Below are 20,512 nucleotides of genomic sequence, written 5' to 3'. Positions count from 1 at the left end.
TACACACACACACACACACACACACACACAATTACTGTCACAGCCCTAAGAGTAACAACTGTTGGCCTATGAAGTTCCACCTGATCTCCTACCTCTACCATTATTATTATTTTGCAGCAGCAACATCAGTTTTGCTTATTGTATAAATAGCTCAAGACTGGGAATCAAAGAGACTTGGGTAAATTTCCCAGCTCAGCCATGAGCATCTTCCTCTCTTGGGCCCTTGGTTTTTCTATCTGTTAAATGGTGGGATGGACTAGATCCTGCCCTCTGTCACTGGCACTATGAAGCCAGGTGGTCCCCACAGCCATCTGGGCCAGACCCTGCTTCCCATGCCTCCTTCGCTACCCTGTGCCTAAGGTCCCTGCCTTGGCTTTTCCAGGCCTGGAGTCCAGCTCTACCCCTGACTTGGAACAAGGCAGAGACTCAATAACTGTGGTGCTACCTGACCGGAAGTACTGACGCCCAGTGCCTGGCCTAATGTTTTGATGCCTCCACCTGAGGGCATACCTCTGCTCCAGGCCAGTGGCAAGGGGGAAGAGCACTGGACTAAGAGTCAGAGACCTGAGTTATAGTCTCCAAGTTGATGCTCAAGTGCTGTGTGACCTCAGCCACATCCCTGTCCCTCTCTGGGTCTCAGTTTTCCCATTGCAAAAGGAGGGTTTTGGCTAGAAGGCTTTCAAGGGCTCTTCCTGTTCTAAAATTTCTGCAGCGCATTGAGGTGTTTGGTCAGCTCTGTGCTAGTGAAGCCCAAACTCTTTGTCCCTGGGGGTCCCTATGGCCACGTCAACAAATTCTCCATAGGTATGGAGCTTAGCAGGGGGAATAGGGACTCAGGTAGGAGTAGAAGGATCTCAGATCTGAGAGTCAGGAACTCTAGGTCTAGTTTCAATTCTTCAACTTACTAGTTTTGTGACCTTGGTCAAGTCACTTCCCCTTCTGGGCTTCAGCTCCTTTATCAGTAAAAATGGGAACAAGACAACCCACTTCACCACGTTGTGGAAGCCATACCTATGCTGGGTAGGTGCGGGCAGTGGGGAGGAGACCCCTCCAGTCCTTCACCCCAAGATAGCCATTGGCTCTGCAGCCTGGTGTGGGTGGTTCAGAGGCACCTGGACAGCACCCAGCTCCAGCAAGCACCCCTTCCCTGACCTGATTTCTAGGAAGGCGAGGGCAGCTAGGTGATGCTCACCTGGAGCTGCCATCTCCGGCAACTAATGCCAGACTCCCCAATCCCCCATCCCCCACCCCCATGGGTGAGATGCATCCAGAGACTTTCCCTTTTATCATTTATCTCATGACATTGCCTTGACAACAGCCCTAGAAAGTAAGAACGTTTTTTGTTGAATTAACTTACTAAATCTTATGCATCCTCGAGCCTTCCACAAGGACTTGATGTCCCTACGTACTTGATACCCACACATGGGTATGATGGATGAAGCAATTACGATTCAGAAAGGGGAAGGGAAAGGTTTGCATGAGGACAGGCAGCTGGAACATAGGGCTTTGGAGCCCAAGCTTCCTACCTCAAAGCCAGTGCTCCTTCTGGGAATTTCAGGGACACGGATCCAGGTAAGCAGCACTCATGGGGTTGTGAGCAGGCAGGGATAATACTGCCATCCTCCTCCAGCCTGACATCTGCACAGTGGGCACGGTGTCAGGCTCTCAGCCCATGCAGGGGAAGTTTCCCAGATGGGGGTTGACCTTGAAGGTTCTTGAAGGAGAGGAGCTTCCCCATTTTCGCTGTGGGACCTGACATCTCTTGATTTTCCCATTGAGATCCTCAGTCTGTCTGCGGCCACACCACCCTGAACAAGCCCAATCTCATCTGATCTCGGCCTGGTTAGTACTTGGTTGGGTGATCCTCAGCCTTGAGTAAGTTCCCCACCTTTAGAAGCCTCATGTGCAAAAACAGAGTCACTGGTAAGGACTGTTGTGAGGAGGTGGTGGTAGAATTAAGAGGGCGCAGGCGTAGCGGGCCTAGCACTGGACCCGGCTTTTGGTGTGGAAGCCTGAGATGCCTGGTTGCTTCCCCGTCACTGGGCTTCCCCATCATAGGCTAGGGCTGCCGCCAAGGACACGGGGGTGTCTCCCCGAGGTGGGTGGGACTCCTCAGCCTTAGCCTGAGGGGCTGTTAGGGAACAGCCTCTGGGGACACTGGCTGGGTTCAAATCACAGCTTTGCCTGTTATTAGAAGTTCAGTTACTCTACCTGTTTAGTTCAGTTCAGCTCAGTTCAGTCGCTCAGTCATGTCCGACTCTTTGCGACCCCATGGATTGCAGCACACCAGGCCTCCCTGTCCATCACCAACTCAGGTTTGAGTAAACATGAGTTTACTCAAACTCATGTCCATTGAGTCGGTGATGCCATCCAACCATCTCATCCTCTGTTGTCCCCTTCTCCTCCTGCCTTCAATCTTTCCCAGCATCAGGGTCTGTTCCAATGAGTCAGTTCAGGTGGCCAAAGTATTGGAGTTTCAGCTTCAGCATCAGTACTTCCAATGAATATTCAGGACTGATTTCCTTTAGAATGGACTGGTTGGATCTCCTTGCAGTCTAAAGGACTCTCAAGAGTCTTCTCCAACACCACAGTTCAAAAGCATCAATTCTTTGGCACTCAGATTTCTTTATAGTCCAGTTCTCACATCCATACATGACTACTGGAAAAACCATAGCCTTGACTAGATGGACCTTTGTTGGCAAAGTAATGTCTCTGTTTTTTAGTATGCTATCTAGGTTGGTCATAACTTTTCTTCCAAGGAGCAAGTGTCTTTTAATTTCATGGCTGCAGTCACCATCTGCAATGATTTTGGAGCCCCCCAAAATAAAGTCAGCCACTGTGTCCACTGTTTCCCCATCTGTTTCCCATGAAGTGATGGGACCGGATGCCATGATCTTAGTTTTCTGAATGTTGAGCTTTAAGCCAACTTTTTCACTCTCCTCTTTCACTTTCATCAAGAGGCTCTTCAGTTCTTCTTCACTTTCTGCCATGAGGGTGGTGTCCCTACAATGGGCTTAATAAGAGCACCTGTTTCATGGCAGAGTGACGGGGGGGGTGGGGGGTGAGGAGGTGAGGTCCTGGGTGATGCCCTGCCCCTCTCTTGTCCTCAGTTTCTCCCCATCTTCGTGCTGCTCAGCTTGATTTCTGCGGCCTTGGCTTGGGGGCTGGGCCACCTTCTGGGCCTGCATCCAGGAAAGAGGCCGGCGGTCTCACAGGACCCTCTGGGAGGCTGATTGAGATAAAAATAGCCCTTTCCCAGGGAAAGTGAGAGTGCAGTGGGCCCTGCCAGTCAAGCTAGGGGCCTGCGGTGGAAGCAGTGTTTGAGCGTGGCCCATCCAAAGCCAGCTTGGAATAGGGGAGACCGAGGCTTCCAGGGGCCCTCTTTTCCTCCTTTGTGGGTCCCCAAACATTGGCTCCAGGGGAACCCCCACCTCTCCTAGGTGGCATCTGTAAAATGGGGGTAACAGTTGCTGTGACAGGGGTTCTTGTGTTAACACAGTAAAGTACTCAGCACAATGCCTGGCCCATCCACAGTCGGTGCTCTTCCAAGCTGGGCCTCAGTTTCTACACCTGTAAAATGGGCATAGAAACATGGGCCCTTGCAAGACTGAAGTGAGGATTAAATAATAGCATTTGAAAAGTGGTCCTTCTTCCTCTGGTTCCTTCCCCTCCCTACAAATCCAGGCTCCCTGACAGCCAGGGTCTGCCTGGGAGCCGGCAGGGGCCTGGGTTCCCACAGATGGGGTGGTGTCTTTGTGGCTGTTTGGGGTGGGAAGAGTGGCTTCTTGATGTCTTAGTAGAAACTGGGGCTGGGAGCATGGCTGGGAGTGTCGGGGACAGGAAAGGGCCTGGCAGTCATCTTCCAGGGCACCAAGCTCCCACTCTGCTGGGGACCTGAGTCAAAGGTAAGAGCCCAGATAAGCCACTTCCAGCCCTCCGCTCATCTGCCTTCCCTTTCCTTCCTCGTCCACTCACTATCTGTCCCAGATGCCTTCCTGTGGCTTCTCCACCAGGAAGCCTCCCCGATCTGATGGCTGAGGAGCCCTGAGCTACCTCAAGGGCACCCCTCGTCTCCTAGTACTCTGACTGTCCTCTGTGGGCCTGGCTCCCTCGGGAGTCCAGAGGCATCCATAGAGCAGGGCATGTCATATTCATGCCATAACCCAAGGACCTAACCCAAGGCCAGGTACACAGTAGGTACTTAATAAATGTCAGACGGGCAGGTGAATGAATGATTGGTCAAACCTTGGAAGCACAGCTATGGTGAGAAGACCCTGCTTTTGGTAGAGAGCATGACCGCAGATGTCTGACTGCCTGGGTTCAAAGCCGGTTCTGCCACCAGCTGGCCGTGTCATGGGAAGCAGGTTGCTCCCACCCCTTCTGCCTCACTTTGCCCTTCTGTCAAATAGAGGCATAGCAGCATCTGGTCTACAGAGGTACAGTCAGATGAAACAAGGTGACAGGTATAATCATGAAGCAGGCCACTTAGCACGTGGCCAGTGGCCCAGGAAAACCTGCTAACACTAGTCCACGCTCCTGAGATGCTGTGATTCTCTGCTCTGACTCATTCCTGCCCGGATGCTGTCACCCGGAACTCCTTCCCGGTTGGCAGTTTCTGTGTGAGCCGCTTTCCCCTCAGCTGTGATCAGGAGGGACATTAGTCCAGGCAGCCCCGTGGGACCCTGTTGGGCGGGCCCGGGGGTGAGTAACGGGCTCAGTGTTTGGGAAGGAGGGAGATCGTCATGCCCTCCCCAAGCCCAGCCTGGGTGCAGGATGGATTCTGCCCACCACTTCCAAATCCCTCACTCCCCAGGGCCCCTCCCGCCGCCTCCTCCCTTCCTGCGTACATGACCTACTGTCCTGGGAACTTTGGAAGAACCCACAGCCCGTCCCACTCCTTCTAATCCTGGGTTTGAATTCATGTGTTAGGTGACCGCCTACAAACAACAATAGAGGGTGTCTAGCGAGCACTTATTTCCTGGAATAGGGATGGCACGTAGTAAGGGCTGGATGAGTGTTTCAGGCAGGGTCGACTTACGTGTTTTAGGTATGAGTGTGGACTGTCTGAGTCAGGTCTTATGCAAAGCGCTGTGTTTCAGACACTGCAACAAGCACTGGGAGAACCACAGCCCTAATGCCTCCCCTTGCAGTTAATTTACACTCTCCTGAACGTTGTCCGCTTGAGCCACGTGGTAGATCTATGATGAGGGTGTTTTTGTTCCCATTCTACAGATGAGGAAACTGAGGCAAGAGCAGGGCAAAATTGACAAAGAGACCAGAGGCTACACCTTCTGACTTCACACCTAGTCCTCATCCCATGTAACCAACAGATTTTAGTCATTTTGTAAGCTTTGAATAAAGGGCCAGGTTAAACTGAAGACTACATATATATAAACACACACACATACGTGTACATTCAAAGGGGGCTTCCTTGGCTCAGATGATAGAGTATGGCTGCAATGCAGAAGACCTGAGTTCGATTCCTGGGTCGGAAAGATCCCCTGGACGAGGAAATGGCAACCCAGTCCAGTATTCTTGCCTGGAGAATCCCATGGACAGAGGAGCCTGGCAGGCTACAGTCCATGCGGTCGCAAAGAGTCAGACACCGCTGAGCAACTAACACTTTCACTTTCATATATTAATATATTATAAATGTATATACGTATATGTTATATAAGTATATAATTGTCTATCGATGTATTCCAGGGCGTCCCAAACATTCCATGACCTTAGTCTGAGGCAGTCCTAACCTCTGACTGCTTGGTGAGCCTGGGGCCATATGAGGAAGTGAGGAATTGGCCTGGACTGTTTCTTGGCCCCTAGGGTTCTCAACTCCACTTCTTGTGAAGCCCAATAAGTTTATGAAGCTTAATCTTTCTGATCTGCTGTTGCCCCAGATCCGGAGGGGTCCTGGGAAATCTGAGGAAACACTTCTAGCTGGAGACTCCTGTTTGTAAAACATTAAAGCATCTCTTCCCTTCTCGGGTCCTAAGGCTTTAAAAGCTAAACCATAGAAAAGGCTGGTGCTCATACCACTATGTATAAAACAGATGAACAACAGGACCTTCTGTATAGTACAGGGAGCTATATTTAATATCTTGTAACGACCTATAAATGAAAGAATCTGAAACAATACATATATTGGGTTAACCAGAGTTCATTCAGATATGGAAAAACTCTACTGAACTTTCTGGTCAACCCAATATACATGTATAACTGAATCACTTTGCTGTACACCTGAAACATCATAAATCAACTACACTCTAACTGAAAAAAAAAAAAAAAAAAAAAAGCCGGTGCTGTGGGTCCCTGCACCATTTTCTGGCCAATTTCACACACTGCACCTTTTGACTTTCTCAAGACCCCTGCACTGGGGGAGGATTCTTCCCATTGCCCAGATGGGGAGACTGAGACCCAGATTGTAAGTGGTAGAGAGCCCCCCTGCCCCTGTTTTCTTCAGACTCTCTGACACTGAACGCTTAGGGCAGTGGGCAGGGGTTAGTCTGGAAGTCTCTGCTAAGGGCTGACCTGGCCCTGGGGGGAGCGGGAGTGGAATCCAGGCCATCTTGCTTGGCCCCCAGAGGGGCCCAGGTTAGAGCCCCAGGGTGGGCCTTTGCAACCGGCAGTGCTGACAAGCCTCTGGCTGCTGGCGTCTGGGGCCTCACAGCTGTTAGGATTTGAGCCTTTGTTCAGACTCTAAAGCTCTAAAGCCCCTCCCAGCTCTTCTGATCTCAGAAACTTTGATGCAGGTGACATACACACTCCTGGCTTCCCTCGGGAGCTAGGCCTCTAGATTTCTGAGGCTGCATGAGCGTTGTTGGAGGTTACTGAGCTGACCTGTTACTGAGTAACCTGTTGACGGTTACCTGACCACTGCTGACCCATAGCCCAGGAGGGGAAACTGAAGCCCAGAGACAGGGTTCGACCGGCCCAAGCCATCAAGGAAGGAGGTGACGAACAGGGATTTGAACGTGCCCAAAGCTACATCCGCTCCCACGCCACCATGCCTCCAGACCCTCTGTGTCCAGCGTACACAGAAGAGTCCAAGACTGTCCTAAACGAGCTGAGCACCGCTTGCCAACCTGAATCAGGATGAATCGCTTACCAGGGCTTAGGACCCTGATGACGTTTTAGAATATTATGTATTGATTGTTGCAAACTGCGGGCAGAGGCTACCCCCAAAACAGGGGGAGAGAAATAGGGGGAGGGGGAGACAGGGAAGAAGAAAAAACAAGAGGGAAAAACCTCTTTCCTCTTTTTTGTTGGAAAATATTCCATTTTCCAAGGAGAAGCACATACTCTGCACAGGCCCAAAGGCCCACAGCCTGAGGTGGGGCCATGAGCACCAGCTAAGAAAAGCATCAGTGAATGCCAAGTTTCCATTTTATATATTTGGGTCCCATGCTATTGAGTCCCCAGGTCCTGTGGGTCACCTTCTGCTCAGCCTCCCAAGTGGAGGACGTGTCTCTTACCTCCCAGCCCTGAAGGGGCTGGTCCTGGCACAGCTAGCCCCCTCCCATGCCCCTCCTGGCCCACCTGCTCACTTTTTCCCACAGCAACGGCTGGGCGCATACAGGTCTGGCACGTATGAGTACTTGAGACCCCCGCCCCGGTTTCTGCCCAGGGCTCAGTGGATGCCAGGCTTTGCCTTGTGCCAGAAGCCTGGGCTGGGGATGAGAAGGGGCTGGGCTCCCCGGTGTAGGTCTGAGCCTCTGATCACTGTTGCTCCAGCCCTCGCATGCAGCCCAAGTATGGCTTTGCATGCTAAGTTGCTTCAGTCGTGTCCTACTCTTTGCGACCCTAGGGAGTGTAGCCCACCAGGCTCCTCTGTCCATGGAATTCTCCAGGCAGTGGGTTGCCATGCCCTTTCCCAGGGGATCTTCCCCACCCAGGGATCGAACCCACATCTCATGTCTCCTGCATTGGCGGGCAGGTTCTTTACCACTAGCGCCACCTGGGAAGCCCAAGTACAGCCTTGCCCAGCCCTATTCTGGGCACCCGGAGGACATGGACTCTTTCTCATCTTGACCCCTGGGTGGTAGAATGTTCTGGAAGCTCTAACTCTAGGCTCCAGAAGAGAAAACCTCAAGTGGGCAGGGGTGCCCTCCCAGAGCCCTCTCTCTCCTCACCCAGCCTAACCACATGCAGGGCTGGCTGGAAATCTTTTCGAGATCACTCCAAAATCAGCTAGGATCCTTCTCCTTTTGTTTTTTTTTTGATTGTCTGTTTGCTTGCTTTTGTTCTCCTGCCTTTGCTTAAATCTTTTTCTTTTCCTCCCTCTACTTTCTCTGTCTTTTCTACCCCTCTTTTCTGTCTCCTTTTTTTGAAACAATTCAGGCAGGTTAGGAATCACCTGACTTCTGTATGGAAAATCCCATGCAGAGAGGAGCCTGGTGGGCTATAGTGTCCATAGGGTCATGAAGAGTCAGACAGAACTGAGTGACTGAGCATGAGTTCTGTATTACCATCACCTTCCCGAAACGTTTTCCTCGGCCACAAAGCTCTTAACAACTCTTTTATACTCCCAAGCATTAATTGGTTCAAAAGAAGGTGCTGAGGATGAAAAGTAAAGAAATAAACAAGTCCTGTGACAGCTGCCCGCTCCGGGCAGCCTAACCCTCTTCAGCTCAGCAGTGGAAGGACAGTGGGCGGGTCCAGGGATATTTTTGTGCCTCCTCTGGGAAGACTCTTTTGGATCCAGCTTGTCCACATTGTATGGCACCTTATGATGGTTCATTGGTGCCAGGACGGGTCTGTTTACTGCCGTGCTGGTTCCCTGGGGGACCTCAGAGACCATGGCTTAGGCTGTGGGCACTGGAGGCCCATCAGCTAAGAGGCCAGGATTTGAGTCCCATCTCCAACACCTCCTAGCTCTCTGGCTTTAGATGAGACCCTTAACCTCTAGGGACCTCAGTTTTCACCTTTGGGAAATGGGAGTGACCATCATCTCTAATTCATGCTGCCCAGGAGAAGAGTCAGTGAGAGGAAGTACCACAAGCGCTGGGCCAGCGCCCGGCTCACGGTGAATGCTCAGTGAAGGCTCAGGGGTACGAGTGCTCTTATTCATTGTCAGGTCTCCAGGGGTGGATCACACACGGTCCCCACCCCAAGGAGGAGGAAGAAGGTGACGCCCTCCCCCACTACCAGGCCCTCGTGGGCTGGACTGTTTGTGCACGAATGGATGATGCAACCTGGAAGGCGGCCAGGTGGTGGCAGCAGCCAGTCCTGGAGGGGGCTGTGCTGTAAACAGGCCTGCCATCAGCTGTCGGGACCTGTCCAACTGTTGCAGAAGTGACTGGAGTCCGCCCTGGCTGCCCCACTGCGCTCTGCCCCGGGCCTCCAACCGGGGGCTATGGCTGGTGCGCTGGCCCCGCTGGCTTTGCCTGGGCACTTGTGAACTCCCTCAGCTGCTGCCTCGTGCATAAACTTTCCCATTGTTGAGACAAACTCTTCTATCCTGTGCTGGGGGCTCAACTTCTGCCCTGACTCAGGCCTTAATGACTTACCTAAGGGTCTCTGCCTCCCTGCCTCCTCTTTCCCCTAGCTTTGCAAGGAGCTGCCTGAAGTCAGATCCTCCCCACTGCTCCTCTGCTCAAAAATAATCAGAATGTGTTCCATCCTCTTGCCTGGCCTGGTGGGAGCAGTATCTCCTACCCCTACCCCCATTCCCGACTTCCCCTTCCAGCATCACCACCACTTCTCACCTCCTGACTCTTTGTTATAACCACACGGCTCTCCCTACTATCTCCCCAGACCCACCCCAGCTTGTCTGCCTTTGCCCGAGCTGATCCTCCAGCTGGAAGTCCCTGTCCCACCCACTCTCTGCCCACCTGAGACATCCATCCATCTTTTCAAAGGCCAGCACTTCCTTGAACGTGTCCTCATGTTTACACACACAGCCCCTTTTTCATTCTTTACGTGATATCTTAGTTTTGTTTGCAGATTCTATTTCCTCTCTTAAACCTCAAGTTATTGCAAATATAGCTCGTGGCATCCAAGGTTGCTATCACCACCACCCCCCCCCCACACACACATATACACAATCCTGCCCATACATAGATGTTCCATAGACGCTCCATAAATGGCACATGAAATTAACACCCCCATGCATGAAAATATCTCTTCCCTCAACCTAAAAGCATTTCTGAAAGTCATTTGTTTGATACAGACATTGCCCAAGGCCTATAGAACCAACAATAGCATCATTGATAACTCCTTCTGCATTGCCATTTTTAGAAGTACACAGTAGAATGATATTCTGAGCAAGAATCCTCCGGAAGATTGGACAAGTACATGCAAACGGCTGATTCTCTGTGCCCCCAGTCCAAAATAAAAGTCACCAGCCTGCTTTAATAACTCAAGAGAATAGGAGAAAGAGGGAGACACACAAACATACTTTGACTCTAAGAGGCTATGAATAGACACCGCAGCGGTTAAGTCCCAGCCCGACAAGCAGTCTTTCTGCATAGGAAAGTTGAAAGCATGCATTACCTGTTAGGCTCTGAAACAAGGGTAAAATTCAGGGGTAAGAAAAAGGATTTTTCCTGAGTGTCTTAATTCAGAACATGCTCCCTGAGTTTGCCTTCAGTCCTGGCCCTGGGCTTCTGGCTGCTCTGCCAGGCAGTTCTGAAACGCTCTCCTTTGAAGCAGGGAGTTTATTTCGGGCCCATCGCATGACCAATGATGGCAAGCCAAACTATAAGATGTTATGAATCTCAGATTTCCTGTTTAAAGATTGCACCGAGGAAGCCGCGATCCTGGTTTCCTCCAGGCCGCGTCAATTACGGACTTGACTTCAGAGAGCATCTCGGAGCGTTGGCTCTCCTGTGACGTCATCACTTCTGATCCTTGACACGGAGGCCATATATGGGTATGTTTCTGGAACTCCCCAGGAGGGAGCAAGAGAGGAGAGAGATGCAGAGAGTAAGAGACACAGAGCTGGGAGAGAAAGCTGCAAGCAAGAGCAAGGAAGGAAGTGTGGGAGAGAGGAGAAGGGAGGAGAAGAGAGAGAAAAGAGGAAAAGTGGGAAGAAAGGATGGAGAGAGAAGAGAGGAGGAAAGAGGGGAATCGGGGAGGCTGGGAAGGAAGAGGGGATGGAGGGAGACTGAGAGCAGGCAGGAAGGCAGGGAGGAAGAAGGCTGAACAAGAGGGAAGCGAGGATGCGCAGGTTCACTGTTGGGGCCTTTGTGGGTAGCAGGTGGCAGAGCCTGATATTTAGGGGTCCCAGGGTGGGAATCCAGCTGCTGGAGTCTGTGGGATGGGCAGGGGAGCAAATGAACGAATAAGCCTGTGGGCAAGCCCCGGGAAGGGGCAGTGGAGCCCTTTCTCCAGGCCCAGGGAAGAAATGATCTGCTTCTGGACTCGATGGAGTGGCCCAAAATGTTAGCCTTGGGTGGCAAAGACTGCACACGTACAGCCACACGCCCTGAGCATGCACGATGCCAGGCACCCACATGCCCACGTCTGCGTTCAAACCTCAGGTTACAGAGTGGGGGAAGCTGGAAATGTCACTTGGTCCACTCCTCTAAATGGAAAATAATTTCCATTTCAGAGACCACTTCCCCTTGCAGGATATTGGACTTGTGACCCCAGAGCGTGGCTCACTTTGCATATTCCATCTGGAAATTAATCTCAGCGAGTTCAGGGCGCCCTGTAGTCGGGTCAGTGTTCTAGAGGCTGACGTGGGGCTGAGGACAGGAGGGTATGATGAGTCCCAGGCTGTCTCCCGGCTACTAGCCTCACCCTCACTTAGGAGAGTTCCCCCAGGCCACTGTGGCCGATGACCCCGAAAGGTCAGTTCACACATAGCACCCCTAGGCCATGTGCCATGACAGGGATGCAAGAGAAGAGGGGGCTGTCCGGGGCTCTTTACTGTTTGGGGATTTTTCTCGGCAGGAAGAAGTTCTAGCAGGTTCCATGGAGTGTGTCTTTGGAGTCCTACTGCTTCCTTGGGATCCCTGCCAGATGTAGGGCACAGATGCCACTGCTTTCTATGTCACAGATCCCAGATCTGGCCTGCCTGGGAGGACTGGGCTGTGGGCAGGGACAGGGCCCCTTCTCAGGTGGCCCTCTCTCTTGCCTCTCCCTCCTAGTCCAGACACACCTCATAGAGTCAAGAAAGCTGGAGAAACTCGGTCTCCAAATTCTGTTGCCTATGGTTGCACTCAGCTTTTGAAAATTAAGAGCCCGAATTGTGCGTCAAGCATCACAGGGAACAGAAAGTGCATCGAGTGTGGACAGCAACGGGAGGGGGCTGGCCAGACACACTTTGACTCATATATGACAATGTCTTCTGTCTGCTCCCGCACAACTCTTGCACCGAGTGCTATCATTACCCCCATTTCACAGATGAGAAAACCGAGGCTGGGAGAGACTGGGGAGTTTGTCCAAAATCTATAAGTGACAGTTTAGCAATTTGAACCATGTCTGCCTGATGCAAAAACTGATGCTTTTAGCTGTAGCTCTATCTCCCCAAAGTGAAAGTGTTAGTCAATCAGTCATGTCCAACTCTTTGTGATCCCACAGACTATAGCCTGCCAGGCTCCCTGTCCATGGGATTCTTCCGGCAAAAATACTGGAGTGGTAGCCATTCCCTTCTCCCAGGCTTATTCTCAACCCGGGGATTGAACCCGGGTCTCCCGCATTGTTGTAGGCAGATTCTTTACCATCTGAGCCACCAGGGAAGCCCCTATCCTCCAGGTAATGAAGAAATCAAATGCTGGAGCAGAACAAGGAGCGCCACAAAGCTTTGACTATAAATCGGTGAATGTTTGCTATTCCCCTGGTCCTTCACTCATCCCGCGTGGGAGGCTTGATGCTATGGATAAAGGTCCACAGAGTCTGAGACCCAGGTTGGCCTGTCTGTCCACATTACAGGTCAGTCAACTCCAAAATGAAGTTGGGCTAACATGTCGATTCCCAAGCTAAACTGCACATTAGAGTCCTATTAAACTTAGCCATACCTGCCTCTACCCCAGAGATTCTGAGGTCCGTCCATATTGTTTCATGTAGCTCTAGATTGTTCCTTCCCATTGCCGTGTGGTTTTCCATGCTCTGAATGTATCTCGGTTGGTCCACTCTGCTGCTGATGGTCCTTTGGGTGATACCTAGTTTGGGACTATAATGGATTTCGTAGCTGTGAACATTCTAGAACATGTCTGTTGGTGAATATCCATGCCCATTTCTGCTGGGCCAACACCTAAGACAGGAATCACTAGGTCATAAAATCAGTGTATGTTCAGCTGCAGGAACACAGCCGGTTTTCCAAAGGTGTTGGACCAACTTACCCTCCCACAGTCTGTATGCATGAGTTCCAGGTGCTCCACATCCTCTCCAACACTTGGCATTTTCCACCTTTTCTCCCATTATCCATTCTGATGGGCAATACTGTTAATTCACTGAGGTTTTCATTTACGTGTCTTAGATTACAAATTACACAAACCTCTGAAAGGTCTTGACCCCAGGGATATTTGGAGCCTTTGTGCAAGGCCCTATAGATGGTCCTGTGGAACAGTCCTCCAGGGAAGGTTTATACAGAGACAGAAAAGAGTCAATGGGAGCACAGATGGCAGAAACCAAACAACTGGTCAACCTGCAGAGCAATGGAAAGAAGGCCTGGCAGCCAAGAGAAAACCCCAGGGCTCACAGATGGCACCAGGAGGCTTCTCTCCTGATCCCACACAGAGCCTCCCCTCCCTCCCTCTCTAGCTCCTTACCCTGCTTCATTTATCTCCATAGCACTTATCACCCTCCCCCAGAGTTATGATGTATTTATTTGTCACTCGTTATTTATTGCCTGCCTGTCCCATCTGGAATAATGTTTCTGTTCACTGCTGTGGATCAGGGCTTACAATGATGCCTGGTGCATAGTAGGTGCTCATTAAATGACTGTTGCTATATGGGCTCCATGGAAGCCACACAGCTCCTGGGCCTAAACTGGGAAAGGCTGTGTCACGTTTGGCAGCTTCATCCTGGCTCATGGCTGCATAGACACTCACGCTCACACACACACACACACACACACACACACACACACACCCCAGACCTTTCAGGCTTCCCTCCATGTTTATTTTAATCTGAATTTGATGAGTAAAGTTGGGGGGAGGGAGGCAGTTCATAGAGCCCCAAGCCTAGTAAAGACCAGAGAGGGAGCCAGTCCAGCTCCCATATTCCATATGACAGTGACGCCTCTTTCAGGAAGGAGAGAGAGAGAGGAGAGGGAGAGGGTGCTGTGAACTGGGATGTGGGACTCAGTGCCGAGTCTTGGAACAGTTTGGACCCAGTGCCGGCACATCACCAGCTAAAATAAGCTCCCCTGAGGTCTTGGTGCGCTGGCCCCTAGCCCTGGCTGCCTCTTGATATCAGTTTATTTTGGTTTCAAGGGATGAAGAGGGACAGGAAAGAGTCAGATCCACACCCTGGGCAGAGTGCTGGGGTGGAGAGGACGAAAGGCAGACGGCAGGGGTGGGGAGGGCAGACGAAAGCCCCAGGTCCTGGGAGGGAGAGAGATGCATCTACAGAAAAGACGGAGGGGGCGAGGAGAAGGCAGAGAGAAGTCCCCACCTCTCCTCCTTTCCTTATGATGAGCACGGTTCCCTCTGGGCTGTGGCTGACCGACAGCTCATTTCCTCCGGAGCAATCGGGACCCTCCTCAACCTCCCAGCTCAGGGGGCCAAGGCAGACTCCTGGAGAGAAGACCGTTCGCCTATTTATAGAGAGCAGAGTGGCTCGGACAGTGAAGAATCTGCCTGCAATTCAGAAGACCCAGGTTCGATCCCTGAGTTGGGAAGATCCCCTGGAGAAGGGGATGGTGACCCACTCCAGTATTCTTGCCTGGAGAATTCCATGGAGATAGGAGCCTGACAGTCCATGGGGTCGCAAAGAGTCGGACACAACTGAGCAACTAACACTTTCACTTTTCTTTTCAGAGAGCAGAGTAAGCATATGACGTCACCCCTTAGATGGGAGAGCAGGGCAGGTCAGCCTCACACCCCATCACACCCTAGATATGGAGGTGACACCCCCAAGGATGAGGGGTCACCACCCCTGAGGACCCCTGGGGACTGGAGAAGGGCTGTCTGATCCCGCCCTGCTCCCCTAACAGCCCGTGGGCATGTGAGGGAGGAACAACAGGATCTTGTAAGGGTTTCCATCACAATGAGCAGATCCAAGACACAGACTCCATTGTGGAACACTGGGCTCTTTTCAGCTGCCTGGGGCTTCCTGGAGCCATGACCATCCATGACTGACCCTCAAACAAGAGTAGCCGGGACAGACCAGCAAGACAGCCAGCTTCACAACTCCCTGCTGTAAACCTCACTCGCCATTGTACAAATGGCCAACCCTCTTTGGCGGGCTGCACTGAGTTACCCTGCCCAGAGACACAGAGGAAGGGCGTCTACCCCAACTCTCAGGCTTCAGCCTTCGGATACACAACCATCTGCAGCAGAAGCCCTGCAGCCCTGGGCCCATCCATCTGTGAGCTCTTTCTCCAGGGAGCATCTAGCTCTGGAGGATGTCCTAACAGAGGGTGGTCCTGGGGCTGGCGGGGACATGCTTGGTCAGCCCCATGCGGACAGTATCTTCCTTGCGGAGACTGGAAGGACTTCACTGGGGCAACCCGTTATCATCATCCTGTCCTGTTTCCAGCATAGGCACTACGGCTGGTTAATCCCTGCTTGCTGCGGGAACTGCCCACAGCCCGGCACCTCGCTGAATCTCACTTTCATCTTCTGAGGCTAGGAGAGCACTGACTCTTCTCTCCCATGACTATTAGGGGATTGGACGAGATCCCAGGACTCAGACATCCCACCCCAGGCCCCGCACTCAGGAGACGCTCATTCATGGGACTTCTTCCACCCCACCTGCCCCCTGCAGAGGGTCTGTGTGTGCAGAGCGGGAGGGCATCTCCCACAGGCCAAGCAGGCTCAGGTGACCAGTGAGTGGGCCTTGGACTGATCCATCCTGGAAGCTGCTGGCCCCTGTGTTGGCCAGGCTGCTTGGCCCCTTCCAGGGCTTGATTTCATCGTGCCTGAATCACCCTTGGGAGCTCGAGTGAGCTTTGTTAGCTGCCGGGAACAGGTTTTCCATGAACATAAACATGTTTCGAGTGGAGCTGGGAGCTCTCTATTGCCCTTTGGTGAGAGGGAAGGCAACCCATCTCCCAACAAGGGCGAGCCTGCAGCCAGCTGGCCCTCCTGCCCAGGGGTGAGCCAGGCTGTGTCAGACAATGCATTTCCTGCCGGGTTCAGCCTCTCCTGGCTGGCCCAGCACCATGCAGACAGAGCTGAGGCCAGGTCGCTGGGCCGTTCCCTCCACCACTGCAATGGAGCAGGAAGGGCAGGTACCTCTTGTATTCGGTCCCTGGTCAGCCACTCTGGAGGTGGAGCTTGCAGGGAACAAAGTCTCCACTCCAGAAACGCAGCTGTCACAGGCTGGCATCTCTGCCGGGCAGCTGGCTGTCGGGCTGCTGACCGCTTCATCTTTGCCTTATCCCTCAGGGAAGGCAAAGTGGCCAGAGACGTGACATTGCAGAGATGTCATCAGGGAGGCTTGGGCTTGCTGTGATGAGGGCGGAACTGGGTTCTGGGAGGGAGTCGGGGCTGATGAGGAGGCAGGCAGTAGATTGGGTGTCCCGCCATCCCGGGGTTGGGGAGGGATGCAGACACCCCCACTGAGCAGCCCCTCCAGGGGTCCAGGCACCTGCATGGCCATCCAAGAGGGAGGCATATAATCCTCATGGAGGAAGCGAGACCCTCCAGGGATTCACCTGCTCCTGGTGACGGTGACACGTCCAGCCACACCACCACGTCCCAGAACCGAAAGATCAGAAGAAGAAATGTCCAAAGCAGGAGGTCCTCACGGTTCATCCGCACCAGCATCCTTTTTCTGAGAAAAGGGAATATGAGGCTGGAGAGGGCGAGGCTTCGCAGAAACCGCAGCTTCCAGAAATTAATTCTGCCTCTCCGCAGCTCCCTCCCAAGCTTATGGTGTGGCCATAGAGATTGATAATCACATCATGCCCTGGACACAAAAACCCAAGTTGCTGGGCAAGTGGGCAGGAACCCCACCACGTTAGAGGGAGATGGCAAAAGGGAGGCTGGATGTCCTCTGGGCACATTTACAATGCCTGCTGCCTCCTGGAGGCTCCCAGAAGTGCTTCGGGGTGGGGAGACTGTGGTTTGCAACAGACCACAAGTTCCAGTGACGAGCTGGAGGCTTAAGCACAGGCAACGTGGGTGTCAATGTCACTGTGCTTCCCTGTTCCCACTCCAGGAGGTCAGGTAGGGGCCACTCTCAGCACAGAACCGCTTGTAAGGTGACTGCCCCGGGTCTCCCTTGCAGAGCCAAGTGGCTAAGAACCAAGACTCCGGAGTCATCTGCCAGCTCCACAACTTTCTAGCTGTGTGGTCTTGGATAACTTACTTAACCTCTCTGAGCCTTGGCATTCTGATCTATAAAGTGGGAGGAAAAAATGATAGTACCTATGCCTCCCAGGAAAGCTGCAAAGATTAAATTTTATATATAGTGGGCGCCCCACCTTACCCTCGGTTTCACTTTCCATGGTTTCAGTTACCCTCGGTCAACCGCAGTCTGAAAATATTAAATGGAAAATTCCAGAAATAGACAATTCATAAGTTTTAAATTTCAAGCTCTTCTGAGTAGCAAGATGAAATCTCACACCATCCTGCTCTGTCTCCTGGGACCTGAGTCATCCCTTTGTCCATCACATCCCGGCGTCGGTCACTCAGTGTCCATCTCAGTTATCAGATTGACTGTCGAGGTATCACGGTGCTTGTGTTCACTAAGTAACCATTTTACTTAATAATGAGCCAAAATGCAGGCACATTGATGCTGGTAATTTGGATCTGCCAAAGAGAAGTTGTAAAGTGCTTCTAAGTGAAAAGGTGAAAACACACAAATTAATAAGGAGAGAAAAAAAAAATTGTATAATGAGGTTGCTAAGATCTAGGGTGAGAATAAATCTTCTATCTGTGAAATTGTGAAGAAGGATAAAGGAATTGCTACTAGTTTTGCTGTCGAACTTCAAATTGAGAAAGTTACAGCCACAGCGTGTGACAAGTACTTAGTTAAGTTGAAAAGGGCATTAAATTTGTACAATAGTTATTCTGAGAGAGAGAGAGAGGAACTTCACTCACATATCTTTTATCACAAGTGGCTCAGCTGGTAAAGAATCCGCCTGCCATGCAGGAGACCCCGGTTTGATTCCTGGGACGGGAAGGTCCCCTGGAGAAGGGATAGGCTACCCACTCCAATATTCTGGCCTGGAGAATTCCATGAACTGTATAGTCCGTGGGGGTCTCAAAGAGTCAGAAAAAACTGAATGACTTTCACTTCATTGCTATGATTGTTTAGTTTTATTATTGCTTATTGTTGCTAATCTCTTACTGTTCCTAATTTATAAATTTAAACTTTATCGTAGGAATGTATGTGGGCTTCCTAGGTGGCCCTAGTGGTAAACAACCCACCTGCCAACACAGGAGACATGACAAAAAGTGATCCCTAGGTCAGGAAGATCCCCTGGGGGAGGGTGTGGCAACCCTGCAGCATTCTTGCCTGGAGAATCCCACGGACAGAGGATCGAGGCAGGCTACAGTCCATAGCGTTGCACAGAGTCGAGCACAACTGAAGCAACTCAGCATGCATGCACGCATGTACAGGAAAAAGCAGTATATATAGATTCAGTACTATCCATGGTTTCAGGCATTCACTGAGGGCCTTGGAATGTATCCTCCTTGGCTAAGAGGGAACTACTGTATACATTTTGGTCACCTGATGTGAACAGCCAACTTATTGGAAAAGTCCCTGATGCTGTGGAAAGATTGAGGGCCGAAGGAGAAGAGGCATCAGAGGATGAGACGACTGGATGGCATCACCGGTGCAATGGGCATGAACTTGGGCAAACTCTGGGAGATGGTGAGGGACAGGGAGGCCTGATGTGCTGCAGTCCACGGGGTCACAGACAGTCGGACACGACTGGGCAACTGAACAACACCTGTATATATTCCTTAGGATGAAGGCTTATAAATGTTAGGTGTTGTTATTAGCTTAAACTTCCTGACAGAGACAGAGGGAATGGTGGTTAGTTGAAAACAGTGGTTCTTAACTGGGGACATTTTCCCCTAGGGAACAGTTGACAATTCCTGGAGACGTTTCTGGTAGCCACAAGTGAGGATGCTGGGGTGCTACTGCATCTGGTGGGGGAGAGGTCAGGGATGCTGCCAAACATCTTCAGTGTTCAGGACAGCTTCCCCAGCAAAGAATTAAGAGCCCAGATGTGCGCGGTGCAGTGGTGGAGAAGCCTGGCTGGAGGGACGGTGTGTGGAAGGAAGAGGATTGTGGGGTTAGGAAGAGGTCTGCTCGGAGTGACCAGGGCTCTCCCTGCTCCCCAAGGATGGCTTTGGATTTCAGGAATAATTGCCACCAGGAGGGCCAGGTGTTTGGAGTTTAAATACCTTGAGACTGTTATAGGGAAGGCTCACTGAACCGGTCTCATAAACGGGCCCTGAAGGTCACCAGCAGAGGCAAAGGCAGCCATAGTTCAAAGCAGAAGCAACAGCCTCAGTGATCCCCACGAAGCCTGGGGTCCGCCGGTCAGCGGGGAAGGGGGGACTCAGCCCTGCGAGGGCCAGGCGTCCCTGCTGGTAGCTGGTGCGTTCAGACACAAACACACACACATATACACACACATACACACACACACACACACATATACACACACACACACACACATATACACACACACATACACACACACACACACATACACACATATACACACACACACACACACACTGACGATGCTTAGATCATCTGGACACTACACATAACTTACCTTCTTTCGGTGAAGAGCTGAATTTAATCCACCAGTTGTGAGGGCCACTGGCCAAGGAACTGTTTAGTCGCATCAGTCACATCCGACTCTTTGCGACCCCATGGACTGTAGCCCACCAAGCTTCTTTGTTCATGGGATTTCCCAGGCAAGAATACTGGCGTGGGTTGCCATTTCCTTCTCCAGGGAATTGAACCTGTGTCTCCTGCATTGCAGGCGAATTCTTTACTGCTGAGCCACCAGGAAAGCCCCAAAGGGCGTGTTGCCTTCCCACTGGGGGATCGAACCCCCGTCTCCTGTGTGACAGGTGGGGATACTCACCACTATACTAAAGAGGACAGCAGCAAGTCTAAAACACTAGATAACTGTCAATGTCTCTTTTTTCCTAAAAGCATATACTGGACCTCCCTCTTTCTTGGTGCCTCTGTGTGTGTGCATGTGTTGGGTGAGAGGCAGCTAGCACTCTGAAAAGAGCTCAGGCCTAGCCACCAGGGTGCTGGTCTGGGCCCTTCTGGAAAGTTCTCTGTGACCTCATGCAGACCTTTCCTCTCCCTGGAGCCCTGAGGAAAGAAGAACGGCGCTGCCCCATGAGCTGGTAGGAACCCAGGCCCCTGCAGACTCCGAGAGCCTCTGAAACCAGAAGAAGCAGCCATAAGCGGC

The 20,512-nt window shown here is 51.8% G+C and overlaps 2 protein-coding genes and 1 long non-coding RNA gene across 3 annotated transcripts in view; 1 reads left to right on the top strand and 2 right to left on the bottom strand.

Annotated features, from left to right (window-relative positions):
* The window catches only part of ASB2 (ankyrin repeat and SOCS box containing 2), a 48,190-nt gene extending 37,363 nt beyond the window's left edge, over positions 1 to 10,827 (bottom strand). Inside the window, exon 1 of the mRNA XM_006060736.4 lies at positions 10,492 to 10,827. The gene's annotated coding sequence lies outside the window, so the exon portion shown is untranslated. The remainder of the gene's footprint in view (positions 1 to 10,491) is intronic.
* The window catches only part of CCDC197 (coiled-coil domain containing 197), a 38,045-nt gene continuing 28,274 nt past the window's right edge, over positions 10,742 to 20,512 (top strand). The window contains exon 1 of the mRNA XM_025271735.3: positions 10,742 to 10,870. The gene's annotated coding sequence lies outside the window, so the exon portion shown is untranslated. The remainder of the gene's footprint in view (positions 10,871 to 20,512) is intronic.
* On the bottom strand, positions 16,756 to 20,016 carry LOC112580936. Its single transcript, XR_003105383.3, has 3 exons — positions 19,856 to 20,016; positions 17,545 to 17,867; positions 16,756 to 16,887 (listed from the first exon to the last, which is right to left on the bottom strand). It is a non-coding gene; the product is annotated as an uncharacterized LOC112580936 (long non-coding RNA).

This window comes from Bubalus bubalis, chromosome 20, assembly GCF_019923935.1.
Source record: "Bubalus bubalis isolate 160015118507 breed Murrah chromosome 20, NDDB_SH_1, whole genome shotgun sequence".
Classification (NCBI taxonomy): domain Eukaryota; kingdom Metazoa; phylum Chordata; class Mammalia; order Artiodactyla; family Bovidae; genus Bubalus; species Bubalus bubalis.
This window is presented reverse-complemented; position numbering and strand designations above follow the sequence as displayed.